Here is a 27,901-nt window from a genome sequence, read left to right as displayed (position 1 = left end):
CCACCATATAGGAGGGGACCCTCAATGTCGCGCGCGAACAAACCAAAAAACAAAAAAAAAAAAAAAAAAAACTCGGCGGACATTTTCCCCTCTCTCAAATGGCAAGGTCGCCGATACTGCGTTGCGCCGGAACATGCGTGTACGTGCCGACGTCTCAGCCACGCTACCGTAGCCACGCGTACAAAACGGCAGTGAACCCTTCTTTCTCCTTTATGCTTCCTCTACTTTCTAGTCACGTGTTGACCTTGCACGCTGCGGCTACGGCGCAGAGGGAAGCAGCGGCGCTGTCCCAGGCCGGCCAACAAAACACCCACGCCGGCAAACGCCCGCTTCCCGATAACGGCAGAAAACGAAACTTCGGGGAGCTGGCGCCGGGCCCCGGCTGCGTTTTATATTTGCGCCCACCCTCGGCGAAAGCAACCACCTAGAAACGCGGTACGCATGAGTGGCGCAGCGTGGCACCAGCGGTCGAGCGCTGTACGTGGGCGCAAATAGAAATACGCGGCCCGCTGTAGCGACGGCGCTGCACGGCGGCGCGCACGGTGACAGTCGAAAGTGAGGGAGCCACGAGGGAGGGCGAGGGGAGCAACCGAAGCGGCGGAGTTGCCGAGGCGAAATCCGCCTCCCTGCCGCCCTCCTCCCACACATTCCACGGTCTCCGCGTGCGCCCTTCGCCGGTGCCGTGCCGGTGCCGCCCGCTCGCTCGCTGAAGTTTTGTTCGTTTACTGCCGTTATCGTGAAGCGAGCGTTGGCTGTTTCGTGGCCCTCGCTCGCTATGCGCGCCGTGATATTTCACGACTCGCACTCAAGATTCTGGTTACAGCCTCACTGGCTGTTCGTTCGCACCACGTGCCCTTCTCCACTTCGTCTCTCTTCCTCGAGCACTCCTTGGGGCGCTGTTTGAGGGGAGCGTTCGCCGTCTCCGCTGACTTCCATACCCCCAGGCAGCTGCACTGTAACCGGTATTTCGTTTCCCGCAACTGCACTATAAACGATACGTGTATACATGGAGTGCTATGGGAAAATTAATGGGAGTCTGAAAAGACCCACTATATCCGGTCCTGCACTATAAGCGGTTACGTTATAAGTGGTCTATACTGTATATCACTACACTCTTGAAAGCATTTCCGGCACACAGCAAGTGTCGTCTGCTTGTGTTACAATGTGCGCCGTGTTGATGCGAGCTGCGCGGTCTGTGTTGGTCTCAATCTGTCTTTTCGCAAGCACCGTGGTTCACCCTCGCATTGTGGGCTGCAAACGTAGTGATCGGGGACATGTCAATCTGTGACATCGTGTCCTTCTGCAAGGCAAATATGCGAGCAAAGGGCTGCAGCGCTGGTTGTGTGTATCCGATCAACACCGGCATCTACGCGTTTGCAGCGTCACTTCACGTCGAAGGATTACTTTACGGCACAGTAGTGATTCGCATGTCCGGTATTTGGGTAAACGCAAGCGCAAGACTGCACAGGCGTTTACGGGATGAGCGGAGGCGAAACGTGAATGGACTGGACGGTGCAGCCACCTGGTGGCACACAGCTCAACCAAACACAGAACTAATATAGCAGTAATCAAGTGTTCTACTTTGCTGCTGGTGTAAATTTTTGGAAGGAATGTAATCATGAACACATTGTTTTTCTAGATGTCCAAATGTTGTATACTTGGTTACAGCAATATTAGCTATTTGTTTGGCTGGTTAAGCTTGTGGGGATGCGTGACTCTCACGCCCCTAATGTTATTTTCCGCCACGTCTGTCTCCGGCTTCTCGCGTGGCTAAGCCCGGCGGCGGTCGTGGTGGTTGCGGCGCATTGCGGGAGATGGCACGAGTGTCGCGATGCTAACACCGCCGAACGGCGGGGTGACTTGGGGGAGAAAGGTCGAGGGCGCTTCTCTTGGGTTGGGATCGGTGAGCGATGCGGACGTCCCGCGGGTGCGCCGATCCACGCTTCGCCAGACATCTCGCGTGGCCCGGAGTGGGGCACCGGTATGGATGAACACGGATCGTTAGAACGCACCACCGTTCGCGTGACCGTACACGTGAACGACTAGGCGATGGTATCATAGCATGGGGTGAACATATTCACTCGCTATCGGTCGCGGCGAGTCGGACTTCCTTGATTTGTCGCGCGCCCATGTAAATGTTCTATTGGTAGTAATTCGGCTAGGGTGCATTGGTGTATGAAAGGCGCAATAAATGCCCTTGTGATTGTTTGCACTACTGGTTGTCGCTCCTTTGTCCCAAGAGCACATGTGAGACCCACATCTGGCGCCCAACGTGGGATGTGAGACCCACAAGCTCTGCCCCACCAGTGGCTGGACCATGCAGCCCGATTTAGACTGATCAGGCCGCTCACTCGGCTCACTGACGTCTGCTGACTGAAGCTCCATTATCACAGCAATGGTAGTATGGAGGGGCTTTAGTTTACGCTTCCACCCATCCGTCAAAATGCCAGCTTGACTGTGGTTACCGGAATACCGGACGTGCTCGGTGCTGTGACAGAATGCTCACAGCGCACGCTACTTCGAAGCTCTCGCTTGGGATCGAGTGCCTGGTGGCTGGCGAAGAGGTTGGAGAGGCTTCGCATGCTGGCTCCAAGAAAACTGGAAGTAGATAACACGACATCATATCATGACGTAGAGCCAGTGAAGGCGTAGCTTAGCCCGATCACTCGGCGAACGAGTTGAGGAGAAAAAGCATAGCTAAAGAGAAGGGTAACTTGTAATCGTCCATAGGTCTCTTAAAATATGAGACGCTTCACACAAATTGTTGTGCAAATGTTTTACTGTAGCTGTACCCTACACGTCTACAAAATTTGTGCGAATCGTTTCAGGGGCCCTATAAGAACAGCTCTTCTAATTCCGCTACTGATAACTGCAGGTGCCTTCGGTTGCTGGGGCTGCGACACCATATCTGGCACTGCCGTTGGTTCCAGAACTCCTGGGCATTCATGCATACTTTGACCTGCCAGAGCTGACGTGGAAGATCCAGCTTGTATCCTTGAAATTACTCTGATGCTTTGAGGATGTGTGGCCTTTAGCGAGACCCATTATTCACCTTGACCTGCCATTTCAGACATGAGCACACTGATACTGGTGTTCAATGCAGCAGCAGGGTGCCCAACCATGGTGCCACTGTTTGAGGAGCACACACTGCGGCACTACTCGTACCTCAAGACTCCTTCCCAGCTTGGTGCCGCAGCTTAGGGTTGGTGCTCTTACTGGCTCTTCCCGTTTGTGTCGATTCACTTTATGTTAATTCCGTTTACTGATGCAATCTGTGCAGAAGAGTAATTCTGTACTGTACTTGTGACCTCTCTAACAGGGACCAGTGCCTCTTGTCCATTACCTGCACCTCACCAGAACACTGCCTTTAGATCTGAGCAAAATGTGCAATCTGTTTGGTCTTTTGGGAGCTGATTATTTACAATGGATGATTGGAATGGTCTTTCATTGCCACCTTACTTTGCTGTGTCACTGTCTGTAATTTTTCTGCCATCTCATAGCTCTGTTGTGCCACGTTGCAAGTGCTTTATTCAGAATAAAGTAACACTAGTACACGTAGCACAACTGGTAGCCCACCAGCTGTGGTCACTTTTATTTAGGTATATGAGCCTCCTTTGGCTAGCTGCTTGGCTTTGTATACCATTTGGTAGAGCAGCTATGTGGTACTTGTGGCTAAATCATAATCTGTAGAAATGGGAACTCCTAGCTCTTTGCATAGCCACTTCTGCAGGACATGCACTGCCCTGTGTTCAGGCTCAACTTACAGCGGTGGCTGGACAGATTTAGAAAGATGATTCTGCTACATTGCATTGAGAACGCAATTGTGCATCGGATCAGCCGATTATGTGATGTGGAGGTCATGGTTGGTATTATTACATTTCGCTGCATAGCCACCTACAGAGCACTCTGTTTTGGTGCGATTAGGATTCTTTAGGAACTTCACGCACCTTTAGTGTACTATTTTTCTGCCTATCTTTCTGTCTGCCTGGGTCGCTAACTGTCTTCATGCTGACTTGGTTTACTGGGTAGTCCATGGTCTAATGGGTACAGCCTTGGGCTGCTGTGCTGAGGCAACAGGGTTTGAAACCAACGGTCAGACCAACTTAGCTCACTGGGTATGTGCCACTGGGTATGTGCCACTCTTCTGTGACAAAAAATTGTTTCAAATTTCTCCGGTGCTGGGTGGAATCGAACATCTGACAAAGTACTGAGACAATCTTGTCCGAATATATATGTTACACTAGTGCCACGTGCGGATTTGATGAAGCCGCCACTAGATGCCTTTTCGTGTTCAGTGATAAGCACGAGAGAGATCCCTGCTGCATATGCTCCTCATACAGGACTCATTTCAGTGGTACCAATATGGTGTGTCGCTTTATTGCTTCAATGCTAATCACAACAACAACATTTAATGTGGGATGGGTTTTGCTGAAAATTTGTTGTCCCTCAACGAGTAACAAATATCTTTGCATGTTCTAGGAACAAAACAGTATCAAAACAAATATAGTGACTCCACTCTAACTACGAACTACCATTGTACCTTGGCTGATTTTAGCCAGCTGGAGTTGGTGGCTAAATGGCCTAGCAGTGGGGTGGTGGTGGCTGCATGTCCTCTGGAGCAGTCATAAGCTGAAAATTAAAAAGGAAGACAGAGAGTAAGACTGCTTACAACCCTGAGATGTGTGGCCATAACAGTGCCCGCAATAGCTCTGGGAAAAGCTACAAAGCAAGTAAGGGTTAATTACACCTCATGCCTGGGCACCAGTTGATATTTTTGCATGACAGCTGTGCATTCTACTGGAGCTGACCTACCAAGACTAACGTTGGAGCACATTTCTGTTGCAGCTTCCAAATCAGCAGAGTAGCCCTTCAGAAGGATTGGCATCTTGCTCCCTGGCACAGTCACACAGCTTCCTGCACCAGGCACTTGAGCGGGCGTCTGCAGCTGAACTCCGACATCTGCTGCCAGGCAGGGGTGGCTCGAGACATCCATTCGGTCAGTGCTTCTCTCCAGTCTAGCTTGCTCAACATTGGTCCATGCTGTTGCTGGGCTGCGTAGGGGCTGCCGTTGGTGACACATTTATATAACAATGCAGGATCTATTCAACATTGAACACAGTGTTCATAACAAAATAAGAAACAGACACAGATGCAAGGCATGCATGTCTCATCCTTGTCCCATTGTCTATACCCTTTGCCATGTTGAACAAACCATCTAGCCTGGCTTCGTACTCTTTAACAGGATGCTTCACATTAGAGAAGAGAACTGTTTGACAGGAGGGCAGTGCTTCTGCTGCCTTCCTGCCAACACTTTAGACTACTATCTACCCATAATTTCTTGTTGTCTTTTCTGTATCTGTTGGTCTTCCCATTATTGTGCACGGCAACAATTATCTAAAAGCAGTTGTAAAGAGTAGTGTATCAAGACCGTACAATTTCACTGGTGCCTGAAACCAAAGATAACATTAAGGCAGATGACATAGAAACATGAGTGGCTCATGAAGTGTTGACATGGTCTCAGTAAAAATTAAAGTACTGCTTACCTCATTGTCACAGGACTTAGTCCTCATGGAAATGTGTCAGGACATCGAATGCCATAGTGCAGTCAGGTACCAGAATTTTAGTTACGTCACATGAAGTTGCATGCAGTACGAATGCATGGTGTAAAATTGTGCTAAAGAAGCAAGGACACAGAAGAAGAGTGAACGACAATAGTGTCTACTCTTTATCCAATTCAGGTATCATGTCATAATCTCAGAAGCATCCTTCATTTGTAAGATGACAGGCACATGCCGTATTTTCGCGCGTACAACCTGCACCCAAAATTCCAAAACGTGAACAGTAAAGTTGGAGTGCGGGTTCTACGCGAATTTACTTGTGTGGCTTCACGGTAGAGCGGCACGCGCTGCCTTGTAGCCACACCTCAAGGCAAAGTTCTCCGCCATTTAGTTTCGTTATCTCCTAGGGAATCCCACCCTCTCCCTACCACTGCATGTTAAAGCTTCCTTCTCACTTCCTTCATGGTCGTCCATTCTCCTCCTCTTTACAGGTCGGCATTTTGTGAATAGTGCATGTGGCGCCGGCGAACTTGTAGGTCACCCGTTCCCGCGGCACTCCTTGGTCCACGCGAAACGCTTCGCGATACGGCGGAGAGAGCAATCGCCATTGCCCACGCGAGGGCTGCTCTGGCCGCACTGTCATCCTCTGTCGTGTGAATGCTAGCTGCACCTGCTAAGCGATCCGATTCACGTCGGATGTCACATGATTGATTCGTCCGCGGTCACATCCGTCGTATGTTAGTCCAGCTTTATCAGCATCGCCGAAGAGGGTGGAACAAAGCCACTGGCTGACGATACTACGTGGACGAGTTGTGCATCCGTGGATGGACTGTTTTTACAAATATTTGAGCTTTGTTGCATGCAGTTATACGGGCGGATACTTTTTTTTCCTTCTCAGCTGTATTAATTGGGGGTGCGGGTTATACGCAGTGGCAGGTTATATGCGGAAAAATATGGTGGGTTTCTCAGCCTTCTCTGGCTATACTAGAAAATAAGATATACAGTCGAATCCCCCTACAACGAACGCTGCTACAACGAAATTTCTGCCACAACCAAGTCGGAGTCGGGTGTCTTGTGGATTGTCATTTCCCCCAGATGACGAGACGAGACGGCATCGTGTTGACAACAGCGGCTGTGGCGTAGCCACACGGGCGCCATATCTTGAAAGCAATCTGCGACGTGCACAAAGTGCGCGCGAAATTCACAGGACACGCGAAAAATTTCGTTGTAGTGGGACTCGACTGCACTCCATTAACTGGCTTTCAGTGGCACTAAATGTACTTTTCATTAACATTTTCTTGTGTTATACTGTGTTTTTTTGCAGTAAACCTTTAGTTGGCAGCTAGTCCTGATGTTTTCCAATCTTGACATCTTCTTTATCATGTTTGAATTATGTAGGCAACTTGGAGGTGAGCATTTGTTCAAGGTGTGCTTTACTTAACCAAACAGGGACCTCCAGAGGCTTGCAGAGATTGAGCCCAGCTTACGGCTGCCGCCAGTTGTGCCAGTTTGTACTTGCGATGCCAGCTGCTGTTTGCCAAGGTGTGTCTGTGTTTGGAACTACACAATTTTGTTCACAATATCCCGTCTGCCCTTTTCACGAAAGTAAGAAGTAGTCTGCTGCTATGGCTGTCAGTACTTCTGTAGTCCAACCCAAAATTTCGAGTTGTGGTGATCCAAAGTACTCACAGCAGTATGGCCTCTTCAGGGTTGACCTTAGTGAGCTACAGGGTCGTGTGAGCCATCGCAGTGCATAATCCAGTGCAAACATGTTCAGCTTTCACAAGGCACTGAACGTCACAAGTCACAAGAAACACAGTAGTGCCCAAGTTAGCAAAAGGACCAGTTTGCTGTAAAATCTTGCTATATTGAAGTTGAAGGGCGAGCCAAAATCACTTTATGTCGTTTAATGTCATGGCCAACATTGCCCGCCTGTGGTGGGCTGCAGTGAGTTTCCACTGCTGTGAGTTGCCATGAGTTGCCACTGGGTAAGCCAAAGCTGATGAAAAAGGCCACAGCATACCACTGAGGACCACTAAACATTGTTTTTCTGCTGTATCTTCATCACTGGGATCAGAGGTTTGCAGCACTCCACTGACATGTTCACGAAATGCTGATAAGCTATGTGGCCACTGAGAACATGGGAGTAGAGATATTTTGTAATGATCCATTTAATTTCCTATTCTTGTCATTCAGTGCACTGAGTGCTTGATTCTGGAGATAACAGCGACGCGGCTTCCTCTGAGCCCATCACAAAAGGCAGAAAGAGTGGGAAATGACGTGGCCCATTATAAAATAAAGTCCCAGGACGTGAAATATCACTTAAATGTGCATGTGTAGCAGTTTATTGTGGCCACTGTGCAACAGTGGCCAACAGGCACCAAAAAAAACTTTCCCCCACATACCATAAAGCCACATGCTTGGCGGTTTGCATTTCATTTTGGCATTATAGCTCAAGTACAGGTAAGAAAGAGTACACGAGGTATAACCCTAAACCAATGTGGTGTGTTGTGTACATAGGCCTATGCACAGAGTTCAGGCCGAAGGTGAGTGCAGAAGTCACGGCATTGTTAGAGCGCGGTGGCAATGCATCGGTGGTAAAGTGCAGATGTGGCTGGAGACGTGGCAGCACACTTCGTTTGGTGCATTGCTAGGTAGCCAACTGCTTGTGGTAGTGTTGAACTCTTGCATCACGTGTGTTTAATATGAATTTAAAAAAGTTTGTTATATCCATTAAAGGAAATTCTGCATCATTAAGACAAAGTTTATAGGCATGGGCTGTTATAGAAATGGTAAAGGGAATTATGGTTACTTCAGTTAACTCCAGTTCATTACAGTGTAGACCGCTTATAACGTAAGTCGCCGGAGTCGCGAATATCTGCACTATAAGCGGTACAGCACTATAACCAAAACAACGATTTTCAAGCCCTGCATGTATGCAAACATGTAGACCAAGCATGTAGAGAGAGAGAGAAGAAACTTTAATCCAAAGAGCACGCGAGCGTAGGTAGATCCTCCGCTCTGCAGTGGGTGGTCCCTCAGTCCAGGAGTCCAGCAGCCTTAGCTGCCCTTCTCGCTCGATTGACCAGGTTGAGCTGGTCCGTCGAGTCGGAGCTGGACAGCGCTGCCTCCCATTGCCGTGTGGTGGGGTGTGTTATGGGTGTGAGCTGTGGTGTGTTTGTGCAAGCCCATACCATGTGGTAAAGCGTTGCACATTGATCACAGTGTGGACATTTATAGGAATACAGCGCAGTGTGTATGGCATAGTAAAGACTCAAATGTGGATATGTGTTGTTTGGAGTTTTCGCCATATAGCATGTAGACACGCTTTGTACTATCACGCGTACATCGCGATTACGTTTTCGCCAGTAAGCTGGCGAAAACATAATCGCGATGTAGCCGGTGCTCTTTAAGTTCGCCAGCTTTGCACCGAGTCAAAACGAAACAAGAGTTTGCTGCAACCGGTGCGGAAAAAAAAACGTGACCGCTATCGACGCGATTATGAATGGCGACTTTGCGGTGCTGCAGGCACGTGCCCGACGCACGCACCAAGTCTGTACGAATTAACTACCATTCGTTGCAACAATGGCGGTCGAAACCGCGGTCGCTATTTATGCGATCATCGATGGCGACTACGCAGTTTTTTAGGCACGCGGCCGACGCGCATGTCGAGTAAAAACAAAACTACTGTTCGCCGCAACCGCTGCGGAGAAAACCGCGGCCGCTATCGACGCGATCGTGGATGACGACTACGCAGTTACGAAAGCCCGCGGCCAACGCAGTGTTATGTGCAGCGGTAAACGCAAGAATACAGGCTTTAAAGACACAAATAGGCTCGAAGCGTTCCGGCGTTGCTGTCATTCACATACCTTTTCAACTGATGGCTGTGGCGATGCGGACTCTGCCACTTCGTTTCAGTTGGACGCTAGCGCCGTTCTTGCTTTTGCGTCGCACCATTGCGGTGCTCCTCGAGCTCCGAAAGTAGTCCGAATTAACCGATGTGCGGCCAAATAAGTCCGAATTAAGGAGTTTGATTGCATTGAATAATGCACACGCGGACGAGAGCACGCACCTTGTTGAGAAGCGTGCTCGCTGCCGCCCATGTCGGTGAGATTTTCCCGCGGAAGCCGCATTATAACCGGTATTTCGTCTCACGCGGCTGCACTGTAAGCGGTATGCGTATGCATGGAGTGCTATGAGAAAATTAACGGGAGTCTGAAAAGACCGTACTATATCTAGTCCTGCACTATAAACGGTTACGTTATAAGTGGTCTATACTGTATAATGTTTCACTGTAAATGCTTCCAGCAACACCCACGGCTGTATTAACACCCTGCCGTGGCCAGAACAGAAAGCAAGTGCCCTTGTACCAAGGGCAATTTAGCAGAATTGGTGCTACTAGCATATCGCTGTGGGAAGAAAGCTCCCCACAACACACCACTAAAAGAGGAATTCTCCCTGCCTCAATGCTGTACACTTTTGCAGTTACCAAAGGGCCTAGCCAGGAGATGGTAGGGCAATGTCTGTAAGCATTCACATCTGATGAGATTGGCCCTGCCCAGTAGGGCCACGCACAAGCACTAGGCACAGATCTTTGTCTTCATGTTCACCCACGCTGACGCTCCACCTCGCTGTAGCAGGTGTGGGGGTCTGCTCTGCGTGAGGCTAGAGCTGAAGGCGAGCTCCGAATCTAGCCAAACACAGTCGTTCTGCAGTACTCCCCAACCTGTAGTGCATTTAATTGCAGTTACGTTCGGTTTGAATGCATAATGCAACTAGCGGCGTCAGCTTTAACAATGTTTATTGCTGCAAGCAATAAGTAACACTTGCAGAGGGAATGTCCACTTTGTATTAAGTAATAAATAGGCTTGCCTCATTGTGCATGACAGTCATGCAGCGAGGTCACTCACGGGTCGCGGCAGGTATTCCTTTGGTCGCTGGTCGGATTCAAGGTCGGATCGCCAGAGAAAGAGAGTCTTCCCCGGTGACACTTTTATACCTTTTTACCTTTGCGAGAAGAATGTCCTCCTCGCGTGTCGGATACCTTTTCTGTTCCCGCGAGTCAGGAGGGAAAGGGTGTGTATACGTCGTGAGAGTGAGGGAGATGGGGAGAGGGTGTAGTGCACCTCCGTCGTGTCTATGCTGGCTCTCGACGCGTCCGCAATGTGTGAGCACAACAATGTGAGTGCACAGGAGGAAAGGGAAAGGAGCAGGGACGAAATAATAGGCGAGCATCTGCACAAAGGTGACAGGGACACAGGTGACAATCCCCACAGTGTTCGTTCCTGGCTGGTGTCAGTGGTGAAAGGGAAAACACATGTGCTAACACTTTGTTGCACACTAAAAACCTTCTCAATAAATTGAAATCCACCTTTTATCCTTATAGCTGTGTGCTTTAGCATCTCTCGCAACAGTTTTACTTGGTTTTTCAAGTAAAATGTCCAACATTAAAAATGTATTGGCTATAGTGGCCAGGTCACTGCTTTGTTCCTTCCTATACTTTCTGGCATCGTCTGCATACTTTACGCGAGCCATTAGGAAGATGCTAGGAATGAAATTTATTTAGCCCCCTTAATTTATATGACTCATTAAACCCTGCAAGGGACATCTTGAGCCCCGAGATGAAGCCAGTGCCTGTTTCTGCAGATCCTGTCCAACAAAAGCTGGCTCAACCTGTCCGCTGCTCACCCTTGCAGAGCTGTGCCCTGAAATCCCTGCTGGAACAGGCAAGTGAACATAATGAATTAATTGAATATGTGGCACCTTATGACTTTTTAATGGTGTAAGAGTTCATTTTACTGCTTTTGAAAAGAAATGTGTAGTGTGTCAATTCTTTCGCTGGTGTTAGCCAGTTAGTGGTATTACTCTGCCTCAGAGTCTTTCTGTGAAAAACGCTCACTGCCTGCAGGAATGGCACAGCAACGAATGCTGTGTGTGTTGAATAAGCTCGCATTTCTTCAAGCGGAGCTCTCATTTCTACAATGTGTAGGTTGCCAATGCTAGGCATTAGTTATGTCTCCTTACAGATCCTGGCAATTCTGGCAACTAACAGGTGCCTTATTTTTAACATTAAATACATTTGTATCAAAATGCAGCAGCATATATTTCTGTATAACCTCTACTAGTTTTCAAATGAAAGAAATCCAAAATTAGGCTAATGGTGCAATTTAGTGTTACTGCTTAGCCTTCTTTTTCGGAAACTATTAGAGGCAGGACAATGAAACTTGCTGAAACATAGAGTAATGTTTTCTGTGTCTGTGGTATGGAATTCATATTCATAGCAACCATTTCACTTATAGAAAGTCCTGTTCAGATGTACACAAGTAGGCAAAAATAGAAAGACAAGCTTGAAAATGACAATATTTTAAATAAAGAATTCATGAGCCATTCCACTCTGTGAATGTGGATGACCAACGAAGCTGTTTACCGCACGACACAGAGGTGACACAGAATTTGAACAAAGATACGAACATATTTATTTTCCTTATCTGTGTTCATCATGACGATAGGTATGCACACATACTGTATTTGCGTATCACCTCTGTTATTAAATCTGTGCGTCACGCAAGATAATGAATGGCTCATACTCCCTTAAGCAATGGCTCATACCCCTGTAAATGTGGCCCCCATTACGAAGACAGAAGAGAAGTGAAATTCTACACTAGAATGATGAGCGGCAACGGAGCCAGCTCTGGAAGAAGATGACAATGATGAACGCGTGAGCAGTGGCACAAGCGTGTTCGCGCAGTTGCGCCGAGAGGCGCCAACCCTTTCCCCTTGGCCGCCTTATCAGGCACACACTACGTCACGCACTACGTCACACATTCATAGAGACACGCCGTTTTAGACACAGGTGGCCGTTAAACCAAGCTCTGATGCCAGCGGTGATATGCGTTTGCTTTTGTTGTTGTCTCTTTCACTCTCACTTTTTAGGGGAGAGTTTTTCCACACGGACGCCATAAAATCCCGGATCCTAGCCTTAGACAGCTTCGCTGTAAAAGTCATGTTCTATGTTTTTTCAACAAGATCCGGTATTAATAAACACCCATGGCTTGTTCTATGAAAATATGCAAAGGCATGTTGCACCATCTAGTTATGTTGGCAGCATATGTTGTGTTGTGGCAGCATATGTTATGTTGTGACTGGCAGCAACGCCGGAACGATTCGTGTCTAATTGTGCCCTGAAAGCCTTCATTCTTGCGTTATTCGCCACGCGTAACACCGCGTTGGCGGTTAGGCGTGTGCCTTCACAAGTGCATAGTCGCCATCTATGGTCGTGTCGATAGCCACCACAGTTTCGTCCGCAGCGGTTGCGGCAAACAGTAGTTTCGTTTTGACTCGGTGCGCACGTCGGCTGCATACCTTCGCCATCCATGATCACGTCGATAGCGACTGCGGTTTCATGCGCACTTGTTGCAGCAAACGGCAGTTTCGTTTTGACTTGGTGCGTGTGCCGGCCGCCTGCCTTTTGAACCGCAAGGTCGCGTCTATGATCACGTCGATAACGGCCGCGGTTTCGTCCGCAGTGGTTGCGACAAGCAGTAGTTTCGCTTTGACTCAGTGCAAAGCTCTCGAAGATGAAGAGCACCGGCTACATCGCGATGGACGGACAATTTGTTGGCGACCAGCTCACTAGCGAAAAAATAATCGGGATGTGCGCGCGGTAGTGAAAAGCGTCTCAGATGAAAACCCGCGCCGCGGCCGCTCTGCGAAGGACATCGCGAGGCCTTTGCCGCTGCTAGCTCTAATCAGTCATGAGATGAGAATTTCAGCTTCCGCACTGCTCTTGTGCGAAATAGAAGCAAGACTTGCTGATTGATTCAGTAAATAAAAGCATGTATTGCCGCTGGACTCCTGGACTGAGGAGAACACCATTGCAGAGTGGAGGAGCTACCTACGCTCGTGTGCTCTTTTGCATAAATTTATTCTCTCTCTCTCTGTCAAATAGAAGTGAGTGCGTTTTTCCCTCTGAAGCTGAGGAAGTAGCAAAGTGCTTAATGGCAATCGTCTGTATCTTAGGAAGTATTGCTTTCCAGTTTTCTTCCAGGAAACAGGTGGGCTTTTCCATCTTTACGACAGGTGGTTCTGTAGGTTACGTTAGCTCTTAAGGCCAACTTGCACGGCAGACAAAAGTGGGGAATGTGCATCACGTCACCCTGCATTGCTCTGCGCGGTCATCGGCGCCACATGTGTTAACCATGGTCGACGCCATGGTTAAAGAATTTTCATATTGGGAGGCCCAAGGCAAGTTGGTGCGATGCCCCCCCCCCACGTCACATTTTTTTTTTTTTTTGTCCGGGTCCATCTGCCACCTGGAGTAAATGTGTCTGCAGCCGGGCGTCTGCGCACTGTCACGTGATATTTTCGAGCCTGCCAATGTAAATTCAAAGCTAGTCTTGTGATAGGTTACTCGAAGCTACGAAAAAAGACCATTGTGCGTCTACGATCGGCGTTCGAACGAGGGACCACCGTACAGTATTTCGCCAAGATGCCGGCCATGAACATGCAACGGTCATGCCTTGCACTCGTTTCGTTGGGGAGGCGGTTTGTCGGCTTTCTGAGGGTCGTGCAACCGCTGTGAATAGATCTGCATTGATTTGGTAATCGTAACCTCAGTCGCCGACGTCCGACGACACAGCTCGATTAGGCCTAACGGGCTAGACAGTGTTGCCAATGATGTGGCCGTGATGAAAATTCACAGCCAGCCAATGTGATAACAGACAGCAAACCGTAGCGGAAAGCTTGTCGCTAATATGTTCCTGCGGGTGGCTCATCATTGATCGGTCTCAAGATAATGCGTACGGGTTAGATTGGTGGCCATTGAAGTGGCGTTTAGGTTCGCGGTCGCCCAGCCAGCAACTAACGCGAGTATGCGTGCCAAGTTAGTCTGTGTGCTCGCATTTGGGTAGATAGCACCCAACTGCGATCTGCAAGCATGAACACTGAACTCTTGTATTCAATGCAATCAGTGTGCCTTCCGGTGGCTGATCGGCCCAATCTTCACACGTGCTTCCATGCTTTCCACATGCGCTGCTTTTGTTGTTCCCACTTTAGCATAGCATTAATCGTTTTGATTGGCCCTGTTGTCCCGGTCGAACTCTGTACCAACAAAGACCAGGAACGCTGCATGCATCAAGGCACCGACTATCGGGTCATTCACAGAAGGTATACCGATATTCGAGAAATTGAATATTAGATTCGATTCATGAATCAAATTATTCGAACATTCACTATTCGATTCGAAATCGAGTATTAGCTCACGCCTAATGTTTGATGCTGTACATTGAAAAACTACCCATTTTTCACATTTCTTATGTGCAAGTGTTGAGTCCTGCCTTGCACATATCATTGCGAACATCAGTCTTAGTTTTTTGCTGCCATTATCTTCAGTGGTAGCTTATTGCAAATTTCTGTAATGTTAAATTCAGTCAAGTGCCCTCTCTATTCGTTATGGCAAGTGGGGATAATTCAGGATTACCATAATGATGTGTGCTTTGTGTTGGAGAGGATTTCAGAGTGATGCACTGACTGTTGGGTGTGTCTGCAGCTGCTGCAGCAGACGTTTGTGCTGCAACACCAATTCTTGGGCCTTGAGCGAGCGGAAGAGGGGTCCCTGCGGCAGCTGCGCCTGCGTGCACTTGCCTTGCAGCTGGTTGTTGTCATCCGGGGCAGCAATGCCTCAGCGTTGGGGCTCTGCGAGGCCTTCATCGAACAGCTGGAAAACCTCCAGGGTAAGCACAGGTGCACAACACCCATTTTCATATTTTGTTCTTGTTTTCTATATTGTGGTAGTCCCCTGAACAGGGTTCGCACAGCCCCTTGAAATCCTTGAATATCCTTGATATTGATAGTATAAGTTCAAGGGCCCTTGAAACTACTTGAATACCCGTGAGCTCCTTGTAATCCTGGAAAATCCCGTGGGATTTGTTCCGCTAGAGGAAATTAACGACGTACCTCCGCGAGTCACACTGATTTTTAAGGCCCTTTCGCTTACGAATGCCCATGAAAACAAGCTGTGTTGACTAAAGGGCAACATCAGGAAATTTCGGTTTTAAATTTCGCAGCCCTACGTCGTCTAGCAACTAATATGCATTGAAAATCCAATCCAATCCAATGCGAGGCATATCGCTCGCTCTGCTACAGTGTACTAGTACACTGTAGCTCTGCTTGTGTATAGTGTCTAGAATATACTCTAGTGTGCCGTCCACCGAGCGTCTCCAACGCGGGACGGTGGCGCGGGCAGTGATGCCTGCCGCCACGGGCCACCAGACGGCGATGCCTGTCAGCACCATGCTAAACCCTGCGGTGTTCGACTCGCGTTCATTTGCGATGCGTTGATTGCTACGTGTCGATTGCAATGCGTAGCTCATTTCTCGCCTTGCTGCCGCTTTCGTTGCAGTCTTTTCTTCTTGTGAGTGGGTATTTTGCATCTATGTGGCATCGTCTGTCTAAAGAAACTTTGAACAGGTCGCGAAACCGCGATTTCCCAGACAGACGCGGAAAGAAACAGCTCATCTCATTACCCAGCGCGTCCGCAGACCCCGAACGTATCGCGGATTGGGACAAGACCATAAGAGGCAGATCGCCGGGCAAATTGGGAGACTCGCGTCGTGTCTCGCCTGAAGTCCGCCCATGTCTCAGCATGGTCCGGCACAGTCTCGAAGTGCAGCGCACCAAGCGGCCGGCAGCGGCAGGCATCACACTCGGTGCTACCGCGACACCCGCTTTCGGCACACTAGTAAGTGTCTTTTAGGTAATATAGTCGGGCTGTTTGTCGGCCACATGCGCGTCATTTCAGCGAAGTTCGCATTTGCGTTGTGTGTTTACTTTGACAAGATGCCAGGCGGGAAGTGCAAGTTTCAGCCTGCGTGGCTGCAACTACGGACTATCGTCACTGGGTGAGACCGGAACCAAGCGATCCTTATCGAGCAATGTGCGCATTATGTCAGAAGACGGTCGACATTGCAACGATGGGGTGAATCTGCCTTGAAGAGCCACCAGAAAGGTGCGAAGCACCGACCCAAAGCTGCAGCAGGTGAGGGCTGCTCATCCGTCGCAAGTTTCATGCAAGCGGCAAATCTGTCATCGGAGGCTGCTTGTCAGCGTGAAAGCACGGCAACTTCCTCTCGGGCTGCGACACTTGACGAAGACTGCAGAAAGCATGATTCCGTGATCGAAGCCGAGATTTTGTGGACGATGAAAGTTGTGTCATCACACTACTCCTACAGCTCCAGTGGATACATTTCCCAGCTATTAAAAGATGTTTCCGGATAGTGAGGTCGCTAAAAGCTTCACTTGCTTGAGAAAAAGTGCGCGTACGTTGCGTGCCATGGTCTGCGCCATTTTTCACTTCGCAAGTACAACAATGATGTCTGACAATATTGTTGTGCTTTTTGACGAAACCTTGAATGAATACCTGGAAAGAAAAAACTGATGTTCACGTCAGATTGTGGAATAACTGTGAGGTGACAACCAGATATCTGACTTTGACATTCATGGGTCACAGCACAGCGGACGACCTTATGCAGAAGTTGACAGAAACACTCGCGTCCTTTCCCTGAGCAGGATTGTGCAGCTCTCGATGGACGGCCCGAATGTCAACTGCAGTCTTTTCAACAAGTTGCAGCAGCACATGAGAATGACTTTCAAGTTCAGTGCTTGGATATTGGTTCATGTGGCTTGCACACAGTGCATAATGCTTACAAAGCAGGAATGCATGCGACAAGCTGGCCAGTTGACACCTTTCTGTCGAGCTTATTCTCATTCTTCCATGATGCACTGGCCCGCCGTGAAGATTTTGCTGAAAGAACAGGGAGCAAGCTGTTTCCACTTCCTTTCGTACCCCACCGTTGCGTTGAGAACGTGCCCGTACTGGAGAGCCCTGGCTATGTGGGAGCATTTGAGGCACTACACCGAAGCAGTGAGCGACCATAGGCTACCCTTGCCGAAATGTAGAGCGTATGAGAACGTCAGTGCTTTTCTAAAGGACCAGCTTGCACTTGCGAAACTGAACTTTCCCTAAACGTTGCAATGGTTGTGCAGCCTTTCTTGACTGTTTTTCAGAGTGATTCTCCAAAGACATTTTCTTTAGCAAAAGAGCTTGAAACTGTCTTGAGGAGCCTCCTTGCAAGGTTCGTGAAGCGCTCGGTATTGACAGAAGCCACGAGCATCACGAAACTGCTGCGAATTGATGTTCGTAATACTGCCAATTACACGCCACTTGAGAAGGTGGACGTTGGACGTGTGGCTGAGAAGATCTTAAAGAGCGGAAAAGTGAGTACCAAGTGTGTTTTTGAATTTAGGGGGGAGTGTCGGAAGTTCATTGTGAACATGATCCTGAAAATCATGGAGAGAAGTCCTCTTAGGTACCCTCTGGTTCGAGGGTTGTCATGTTTCGACCCCAGAGAGATGGCGAAGACAGAAATGTGCCTTGGGAAGCTGAAGTTGTTCTTAACTGTTTAATTGACAGTAAGCTTCTTTCTGAGCACAAGAGAGATATTGTGTGTGCACAGTACGTTCAGTTCTGCCAAGAAAAACGGCATGAACTGCAAAACTATGAAAGAGACCATGAACGCCTTGACGTTCTCTTTGTGCGCCTTTTGAAGCATGACCCGGCGTTCTCGATGTTATGGAAGTACTGAAGGTCCTTCTCTTGCTTAGCCATGGGCAGGCTTCAGTAGAAAGAGGTTTCAGTGTAAACAAGCAGATCGGGTCGAAAATATGGCAGAGCTCTCGTATATCTCGCAACGAGTCTCTGCGAGGCCGTGAAAACCCCGGTGGGCTGCTTAACGTTCCACTGTCGAAGAACTGAAGTCATCAGTGCGCAAGCCAGGCATAGGTATGCGCTATACGTGGACGAACAGAAGCAAGCTGTAGCACAACAGGTAACCTTGAAGAGAAAAGCACTCGAGCTAGAGCTACAGAGCATGCAAGAGAAGAAGACAAATCTCCAAAAAACTCTGAAGTGCTTGCAGGAGTCAGCGGATCGCTTTCAGAAGACGCCGAAGCAAAAACGACCTGACTTATCTTGTCAAGGCAAGCAGTTTCCGTCGAACAGCCAAAGAAAAGAAGCGGAGATAACAGCTCTTGAAAGAGAAATTAATGCGAAAATAGGGCTCCTTTCCTAAGGCATGTGAGGAAATAAAATTACGCTAACACTCCTTGAATTCTGCCTTTTGCATCCTTGAAATCCTTGAAATGTCCTTGAATTTCCAGCCATATATTGTACGAACCCTGCCCCTGAAGGTGTGCAGTTTCCAAGTAAACAGTGTTGGAAGACAGCACGTGTCTTAGTGTTTTTCTTTTTTCATTACTCTCCGTTCAGCATCCATACGTAAGTTGTCTTCCATGGATTTGAAATTCCAGCTCTGCTTAATTGCCATCATATCCAGCTGCTTGTTGAACTTTAAAGCTAGCTTGTTGCACCTTTTTTTATGCCTCTATGTTACAGTATTTGAAGCATAGAAGTTGTCAAGCTGTGTGGCACAGTACAAGCGTAGACACTTTTGCCTATGCCTGGAGGTTGTTGCTCATTCTAATCATTTGGCATTGCATTTTTGTACTGCCAGTATTCACTTTCCATTTAAAATGACCGGCTTGTTATTTGTACCTATTGGACATGGAGAAATGATGAGCTCAAGGACACAAATAGCTCCAGGTGTATTATTGGTGCTGTACGCGGCATGTACATTTATGCAGTGCTGCCCAAAGTCTGATTAATGGTAGTACTGGTAGAACTCCTTGTGCCCCTACCTGTCAAGCAGAATTACTGAACCATTGTTTAAAATTGACGAGTGTAGCAGATTTAATGCGCCAAAATTTAAATTGAATTACTATTACTCCAGCATGCCCTATAGTGAAACCATACGCGCCCACCACAAACTCACATCTGAGAACAGCTTCATCTTTGAGCAGCGTGATATCAGCGTAATGCATAGTGGCAATGCATAACGGCTTGTAGTCACATTTTTCCCCCAGTGTGTACACATTCATGCAATGCATGTACCGTATTTTTTCAAATATAAGGCGAGTTGCTTTTGCAAAATTCTTAGCCTTTGTAAGGCATTTATTGCACGCAAACGTTGGGGCTGACTGTCCGATCAGTTCAGGGAACCGCGAGCGGTGTAGTATGAGCGATACGCTGGAGACACTGCCCCACTAGACAGCGCTGGTAAGGATGCCCCACTGCATCGTCCCTCTTCTTCACTACAATTACCCCGGGGACGAAAAAGGGAGCCGTCCGGGACCGAACAGTTTGTCACTATTTGGGGATCATAATATGGCTTGAGGCGCTCGACGTTGACAATGTCGCGTCCGCGACGGCGCATGTCCGAAGATGGTTCAACGGGCTCAATCACATAGTGACGGGTGATGCACGCTCGATGATGCGGTAAGGACCTTCATACTTGGGCATTACCTTGGAAGACAGACCAGGTGCAGCGGAAGGAACTGAGAGCCACACAAGCGCTCCAGGAAGAAGGGGCGCAGGTGGTGTCTTCGCGAGTGTTTTCTGGCGCTCTTGGTCATTGGAGGCAAAGGCCCGGGCGAGGTCGGGCACTGTTCGGCATGTCTCACTGTATCAGAAATGGGCGCACATTCAGATGCGTCGGGCCGGTATGGTAGCATTGTGTCGATGGTGTGCGATGGGTGCCGGCCGTACAATAAGAAATATGGCGAAAAACCAGTAGTGCTCTGCGTAGCGGTATTGTACGCGTAGGTGACGAAGGGCAGAATGGCGTCCCAGTTCGTGTGGTCGGAGGAGACGTACATTGAAAGCATGTCGCTGAGCGTACGGTTGAATCGTTCCGTGAGTCCATTGGTTGAGGATGGTACGCTGTTGTTGTGCGATGAACAACGTGGCACTCTTTGTGAACAGCTTCAACTACTTCCGAGAGGAAGACACATCCGCGGTCACTGAGCAGCTCCTGGGGTGGCCCATGACGTAGAATGAACCGACGAAGCAGGAAGGAGGCAACATCGCGCACAGTAGCTGCCGGAAGTGCTGCAGTTTCAGCGTATCGCGTAAGGTGGTCAACTGCCACAATAGCCCAGCAGTTTCCAGCCGATGTCATGGGAAGGGGCCCGTACAAATCTATACCAATGCGCCCAAAAGGGCCGGGGGGGCAAGGTAAAGGGTGCAGCCCAGCTGGCGAGAGGCGGGGTGAAGATTTCTTCACTACACCTAAAGGATTTTTATGCGAAGCTCCACGGGTTCACTTACTGTTTCACTATGGTGGCAGCAGAGCCATATTACTGCCGATCCAGTTTCAACACAAGTTATAGAATAATAAACTTTGCCAGTCAAAGTAGTAGTTGCCATCACACCGATACACGAGGAATGCCTATGCATTGTTGTCATCATTGAGATATCGAAAGAACAAAGCAAAGCAGGCTCAACAGCAGGTGGAGATCCATTGTGGAACATCCAGAGATAATGTACCAGGTTGAGCTAATTTTATTACTTTTTTTTTTCATACGTTAGTATTTTACTAAATTTTTTGAATCGGTAGCATTCGCCGACTAATTTTTCTGGCATAAAAAGTTTAGATTTGCAGAAAGTTTAGATGTGCTTGATTATTCTGTCGGTGTTGCGGTTCCACCACAAACACCTATTGCGAATGACAAAGACCGACACGTTCGCCGCAAACATTCATCTCACTCCGTGACTTCCCTCATGCTGTTCACATGCTGTCATCCGTGCACACCACACAATACACACACTTGTGCCCCGCGTCTTCCGTCCTCTGTCGCCACCGCACTCACGCCACCTGGTCCTCCCTTGGTAACTACAGTCAACTGTGCACACGGCCTCCGAGGACTGCGCCTTGCCTTACCTGGAGCTCTCGGTCTGCTTACGCGCTTCTCTCTTCTCACACACCCTTATATGTAATGTATAACAATGACTAAAATTTCAGACACCCTACAGCCCCACGGTGCACCGTTCAATCTTTCGGACTACACCTGCACGTAATTGTGAAAACACAGGTGCCACTGTGAGCAGAAAGAGAGAGTTGTTTTGTTTAGCTACTTGAAACTGGAAATACACTTCTCGCCTTGAGAATTCAGAAGTAACTGGCTAACCCAATGGAATAAATGCAGCCAAGCTGGGGCTGCTGGGCCAGCACATTATCATGTATGCAATAAATATCAACATGGTCTTGGGCGGCCTTGTTGTCTTCTCTTATGACTTTTTGTCACCCAGAATCGTCACCCCCCTCCCCACTTACTGTCTAACGTGAGCTGCAATGAAGAGAGAGAAGTGCTGCACATAGAAAGTGGGCGAACTAGCGATCTTTCTGCAAGCGGAAATTGTTACATGTAAACATGTGCATGCAGCACCGCATTCACAACCTTTCTTGGCCATTTGATAAATAAAGACATTCTTTTTTTTTTCCCTGCTAGTAAATTTGTCTTTACAGACTTCGGAATAATTGTTCGTCGTTGCTTGAAAATCTTGAGCTATTCCTGCTTAGTCTGAATAATTCGACGGTCAACTGTATATTAGTGATAATACTTATTTTCTTTTTCTTATGTTCCCCAACTGCATTTTCGCCTTATAATTGAATAAATGCAATAAGCCACTTTCTGTAGGCAAGCGCGTGCTGCTGCACTTTATCCTGGTTGTGTGTGCATTGCACATGATCTTACACTGTACATTCTGCACATGTTTGTGTAGTGAGCTTTTGTCACTCCCACACTGCACTCAACTATCTTGCCAAGTGTTGTGTGTCTACAAACAACTGCACATAAATCCACCATATGATCACTACAACCCAAAGTACATTTCCCATATAAGTAGAACCTCGTTCATACTATCTCCTTATGTACGATTTCCCGGCACCAATGTTCGTAATCAAAAACACAAAATATGACCCAATTGAATTATGCTTATTTTTTACCAGTTAATATGTTCTCAGAAAACACAATCTTTCGGAACCAACGTTCAATACATCGCCAAACTGTGATCGTATGGTACGTTTTCCGACTACTAGAATCCATGTAAACAAGAAAATGTGAGAGGCATGCGCCATAGAGAACAGTAGCCACCCACCACAGCAGCTTCACCACAATACGTGCCCGCCCATCTCGTGAAAACACCGGCACGCACTCAGTTTCTCATTCCAGTACCGGCAAATCTCCTCCCGGGTCATTGCACGCCACATTCACAGCTATCGCCACCAACCCTATTGCGATATGTATCTTCCCCTATCTGTTTCGCAGCGCGTGGTGCCGTTGGAAGTGTACTGCACGCGTATAATAGGTGATAACCCAAATGCTCCACCGTTGCCTGCTGCAGAGTCTGATTGTATGAAATGTTTTCTGGCCGCTAGATCCAATTAAACAAGAAAAGGCGCCAGTTGCACGCAATCGAGAACAGTAGCCACCTGCCGCATCAGCTTCCTCGCAATAGCCCGCCCACCTCATCTGAAAACGCCGGTGCGCACACAGTTTATTATTCTGGTACCAGCAAATCTCCTGCTGGTGCCGGGTCATCGCATGCCACATTCACAGCTATCACTGCTAACCCTATTATGATTAGTATCTTCAGCTATCCATTTTACAGCCTGTGAGACGTAGTGCCATTGGAAGTGTACTGCACGCTTTTAGTAGGCGATAACCCAAATGCGTTGGCGTTTTTTGTTGCAGGTGACGCGATGAGAGTGTCACGTTTGGCTTCAGAGGCATCTGGCGTTGCCCACCAGCTCGATTTTGTTTCGGTTTCCCTTCGCCGTCTTAAAGCACTATGTAATAGGAAAACAACAGAACGCGTCTTGGGCTGCCAAAGCCCCACCAGCTTGATGCATGTCTACGTCTCGTGCCTCGTGCCACAACGATTCATGCGACGCTTCACATTGTGTAGGTATCAACGTTTTACCAGTTTGTACGTTCTTGCTCATGCTTTTTTCGAAAACATATGAACGAGGTTCTACTGTATTGCCTCTATTTTTTTCCAGCAGGGGTGAAAACTTTAGTTACATTGGAATCGCAGGTAAACACATTGTTATATTGAGGCTACAGATACATGAAGTTCTATGGACATCATTATTAAAAGTAAAACAATTTCGTTATGTCAAGGATTTTCGTACATTGAGTTAGTTGCATCAAGGTTGAACTGTGTCGTTTAGATGGTGGCTATGCAGTGGCCTGACTGCAGCACATGGGTGCTGCTTTCTGTGCAGGTTCCTGGAGGAGCACAACCTGCAGCCAGATGCATTCACGGCTGCCATGCTTCGCGAGGTGGACGCACTGGAGGAGCCCAAGCCAGGAGCTGTGGCGCGTGCTACAGCCCCTGCTACAGGCGCACGCCTGCCCCACACTGCGCTTCTGCTCTGCTCAGACTGGGTCAGTCATGCTTGTGCTCCGTTGCATGTGCTTTGTTGGTGTGATACTTGCAGCAGAAAGACTCCTTTTTTCAAAAATTATATCAGGATGCAAACTGTAAGCACCAGAGCTATCTAGACAATTGAGTCAAACCACTCGTAGATATTGATGCCGAGCCCTTTGATGCAAGGTTCTGCCAGCGCAGAAAGTGTGTACTATGGGCAAGGACGGTGTTGGAGAAAGATAGGAAACTCTCAGTGTCGACACCTGTTGATGGCAAAGGAGGCTGTCTGTGTTCACCTTTAGCTGCTGACTGAATGCCATTGAGGCATGTTTATGTGCAGCTCTAGGCCCTTCGCATTTTCTTGAGAACATGAACGTACCAAATTATCTATTTCTTTTAGAAACTACAGAATAAAGTAGTTCTACAGTGGCACAGATTTTTCAAAGAGTATTCTCGGGAGATACCCTCCACGTTGGAAGTCGATGCAGCTCTTTGAGGTGATAGAGTAACCAGTTGCCGCCGTTACTGCATGTGCACTGCATAACCCTCATTGTAACCATTTCTACAGTGTAGACCGCTTATAACGTAAGTCGCTGGTCACGAATGTCCACGCTATAAGCGGTACCACACTATTTTATTGCGATAATTGACGCTCCAGGTGCATTTCTGCCGTCGCTGTCACCGTGCTCTAGGTTCCGTATTTGCTTCCTAAATAAGCACGGTGGCACGCACGCACAAGCAAACATGAACACATCTCGCTCGAGTGACGAAGCACGGCGAGCGAATTGACCTTCGTGCTATCATGCCTCTCGCTTCAACGCGACCTATAAGTGGCGAAAACACAGTGCGCGGCGGCCTTTCCCCTCACAGATTGCTTTCAAGATAGGGCCAAGGCAATCGTATCGCCGAAGTGGATCGTTGCAGATTACTCTTGCTTATCCTGCCGATCACGTCCTGTGGCCCGATTTCCGTCCGTCTCCGCACACATGATCACTTTCCTTTTAAATGCGGCATCATGATGAATTGAGTACTTCACGCTGATAGAGCAGACGCAGAGAATGTGAAGACAGACAGTAGATGTGTGTACTGCACTGTGAAGACAGACTAAGCATGTGTACTGCACCACATGGAGGAAGCTACGGTAGCTAGGCTCGAGAGTAGCTAGGCTCGACGCGTGTGCGAGGCGGCCATCTTAAAATGCCGACGGCTATATGGTAACGCAGATTTAGGGTCGTACTTGATTCTAACGCGCACGCAATTTTGGACCTGTTTTATCGGAAAAACAAATGCGTGTTAGATTCGAGTAAATACGGTATTTGTGGCTTGAGGGGAGCGTTTGCCGTCTAGGTTGACTGCCGAACTTCCAGGCAGCCACACTGTAACCGGTATTTCGTGTCCCGGAACTGCACTATAAGCGATAGGCGTATACATAGAGTGCTATGGGAAAATTAACGGCAGTCTGAAAAGACCGTATTATATCCTCCTGCACTATAAGCGGTTACGCTATAAGTGGTCTATACTGTATTTGGCCACATAGTGTTCGGTGTGTGGTTGTGTTGTGCTGTTGTACGCTCTGCCGCGGCCAAGCTGCCTCGATGTTGGCTACAAAGCTGTATGCTATTCACTGCCGTGTTTTTCATTGAAAGGATTTGCTGGTGTCAGCAATAGCACCGACTACTTTCATCATCTTTGCCGATGAATTCGAAGTGCAGAAAGTGCTAATGTAGGTTGACAACTTAAGAAAAGGCGTCATCGTCAATCAAGTTGAGAGCGGCCAGTCACAAGCTGACATGAGCGTGAAGTATGGCATTTCCATGAAGACAATCTTGGATTTCCTCAAAAATAAGGTGAACGTCTTGAAAGCGGAAGAAGTTGCTATGTTGATCTTAGGTCTGCTGTTGGCATGCTTTCAGATGTGTGGAAGGCGGTGACAAGACATGCTTCGAACCTGTTTTTGCCATGTGGCTCATACTCACTACTGAGATGGCAATCTCATCTCAAGATAATGACAGTGTGCCTGATCAGTCCCCTTCTATGGACTTTGTGATCAATGCCCTGCACACGGCTTGTATTGCGATTCCCACTGAGATAACAATTGGGTCGATCTCTGCGAAGAATTCATCGAATATAGAATAACTTGTCAGGTGATGCCCGATGATCAAGTTTTGCTTGACGATACATTTGGACGACTCTGAAAATGAAGAACCAGCACTTGTACTGGCTCTTCACGAGCTCTGAATTGACGTGAGCGCTGATGACGCTGCCATCAGTTTACAGTGCTGACATGACCCTAGCCGAAATTCAGGAGACATTATTGCTTGCAAGTGGTACACTGTGCAGAAGCAAATTGACAAATGTATCAAGCCACTAGGGTATTAAAAGGCAATGTTCTGACGAGCATTGAAGACCCCAGTTGAAGACAGCGCTGGCTACCTTGACGGCACCTGCTGTTGGCATATATATACATATATGCCAACAGAGCAGTCTTAACTATGCATTGGCAGAGTTGCGGTGATCTGCTACTCCATCCTTGACCCTCTCCGTCCGAGAAATACCTATAAAATGGTGCATTTTGTGCATGCATTCATTTTTTCAGACTGCTTGATTTTTCAGATGTTTTCGGACTCCCTAGGGAGTCAGAAAAATCAGACATTGACTGTATAAGTGAAAAACTGCTATCTCATTTAGGTGGCTTTCACTTTTATTTATGGCTAATTGTGATGATTGTGGCAACCTTCTGGTGCTTTGGGCCATGTTGGCCCCTATCTGACATACCTAACTTGCTGGCAAAACTTGTAACTTCTTATTGGACATGCAGGTTAAAAGGACTTCAAGATTTCCAGCAAAAAATAATCTTATATACTCCAAATGTCAGTGTCAGTGTTCCAAACTTGCTTGCAGTGGTGGCAGTGCATATACAACTTCAACCACCAATGTGCTCAGTGTTGTGTGATTGGCATTGCCTTCTAGCTCAAGAACTGTTCTGCTGGCTTTTCTTTCAGCTTTCACTTCATTTCTAAGCCAATTAGGCCAAGACACATTAGAGACATTAGGGCAAGACTGGCAGCGAACTTTCTACTAGCTGCAGTACAAGTTCTATTGAGAATTGAAGATTGACACACATAAATCATCCTTAGTATTATGCCTCACTTAGCACCTCTAGCATGACCAGTAGCACTTACAATTTACCTGTCAGCTACTCCTAATTCAACGATTCAGTTCAATTTAGCTTGAAGCAATTGGCTTTTTCCTCAATAGAAAATGTGCACTGATTGCAGCATTTGAATATTGTGGCGCTAAATGACTAGACAAATTAAGCAATATGTAACTCATCAAGGTTGACTGTGCACAGAATTTGAGATCAAGCAAAGATAATAAAGAATTCAGCAAACCATTTGTACTTACAAGACAAGTTCAGGATTAGTAGCTTGTCTATGCTTACAATAAGCATTCCTTGGAGTGCTGAGTGATTGCTGACTTGTTGTATGACATCCTACCACTTATTGCTTTTGTTAGAAGGTCAAGAGTCTGACTGGTACTGCTGTCCAAAATGACAGCTGTGAAATGATTGCGTCACCAAGAATACTGATCTGTTGCCCAGGGCCCAACCAAATGCGGGACTGGAGCGCATCAAGCAAACACGTGCTGTCCTGTATGAACCTGCTGGAGAAACTGACCTGCCGCAGAAGTTCACAGCAGGCCTTGTGCTGGCTATCACCTTGGATGCCGAGATAGAGAGTGTCCAGGACATCAGGAATGTTCGGGTAAAGGTGAGTGGGCACAAAAACAAGGCAGGGAAATGCCTGGGAATTTGGTAGTATGTAAACAATCAAGTACAGCGGAATCTCATTGACACGATTCTGCATAGTTTTTTCGAGAATACATTTTTTTCTTATCTAACATTTTTTTTCTTATATACGATTATGCTCAGATAATACGATTTTTGGATTATACGTTTTTTTTCCATTTCCCATGAAGATTGTATCAACGAGATTCCACTGTAACATTTTGGAGTCTT

General features: G+C 47.7%; 1 pseudogene; it reads left to right on the top strand.

Moving 5' to 3' along the window:
- Nucleotides 1–27,901, top strand: part of LOC119435112 (integrator complex subunit 4-like) — a 58,004-nt pseudogene that overhangs the window by 21,617 nt on the left and 8,486 nt on the right.

The sequence above is a fragment of the Dermacentor silvarum genome, unplaced genomic scaffold, assembly GCF_013339745.2.
Source record: "Dermacentor silvarum isolate Dsil-2018 unplaced genomic scaffold, BIME_Dsil_1.4 Seq458, whole genome shotgun sequence".
NCBI lineage: Eukaryota > Metazoa > Arthropoda > Arachnida > Ixodida > Ixodidae > Dermacentor > Dermacentor silvarum.
This window is presented reverse-complemented; position numbering and strand designations above follow the sequence as displayed.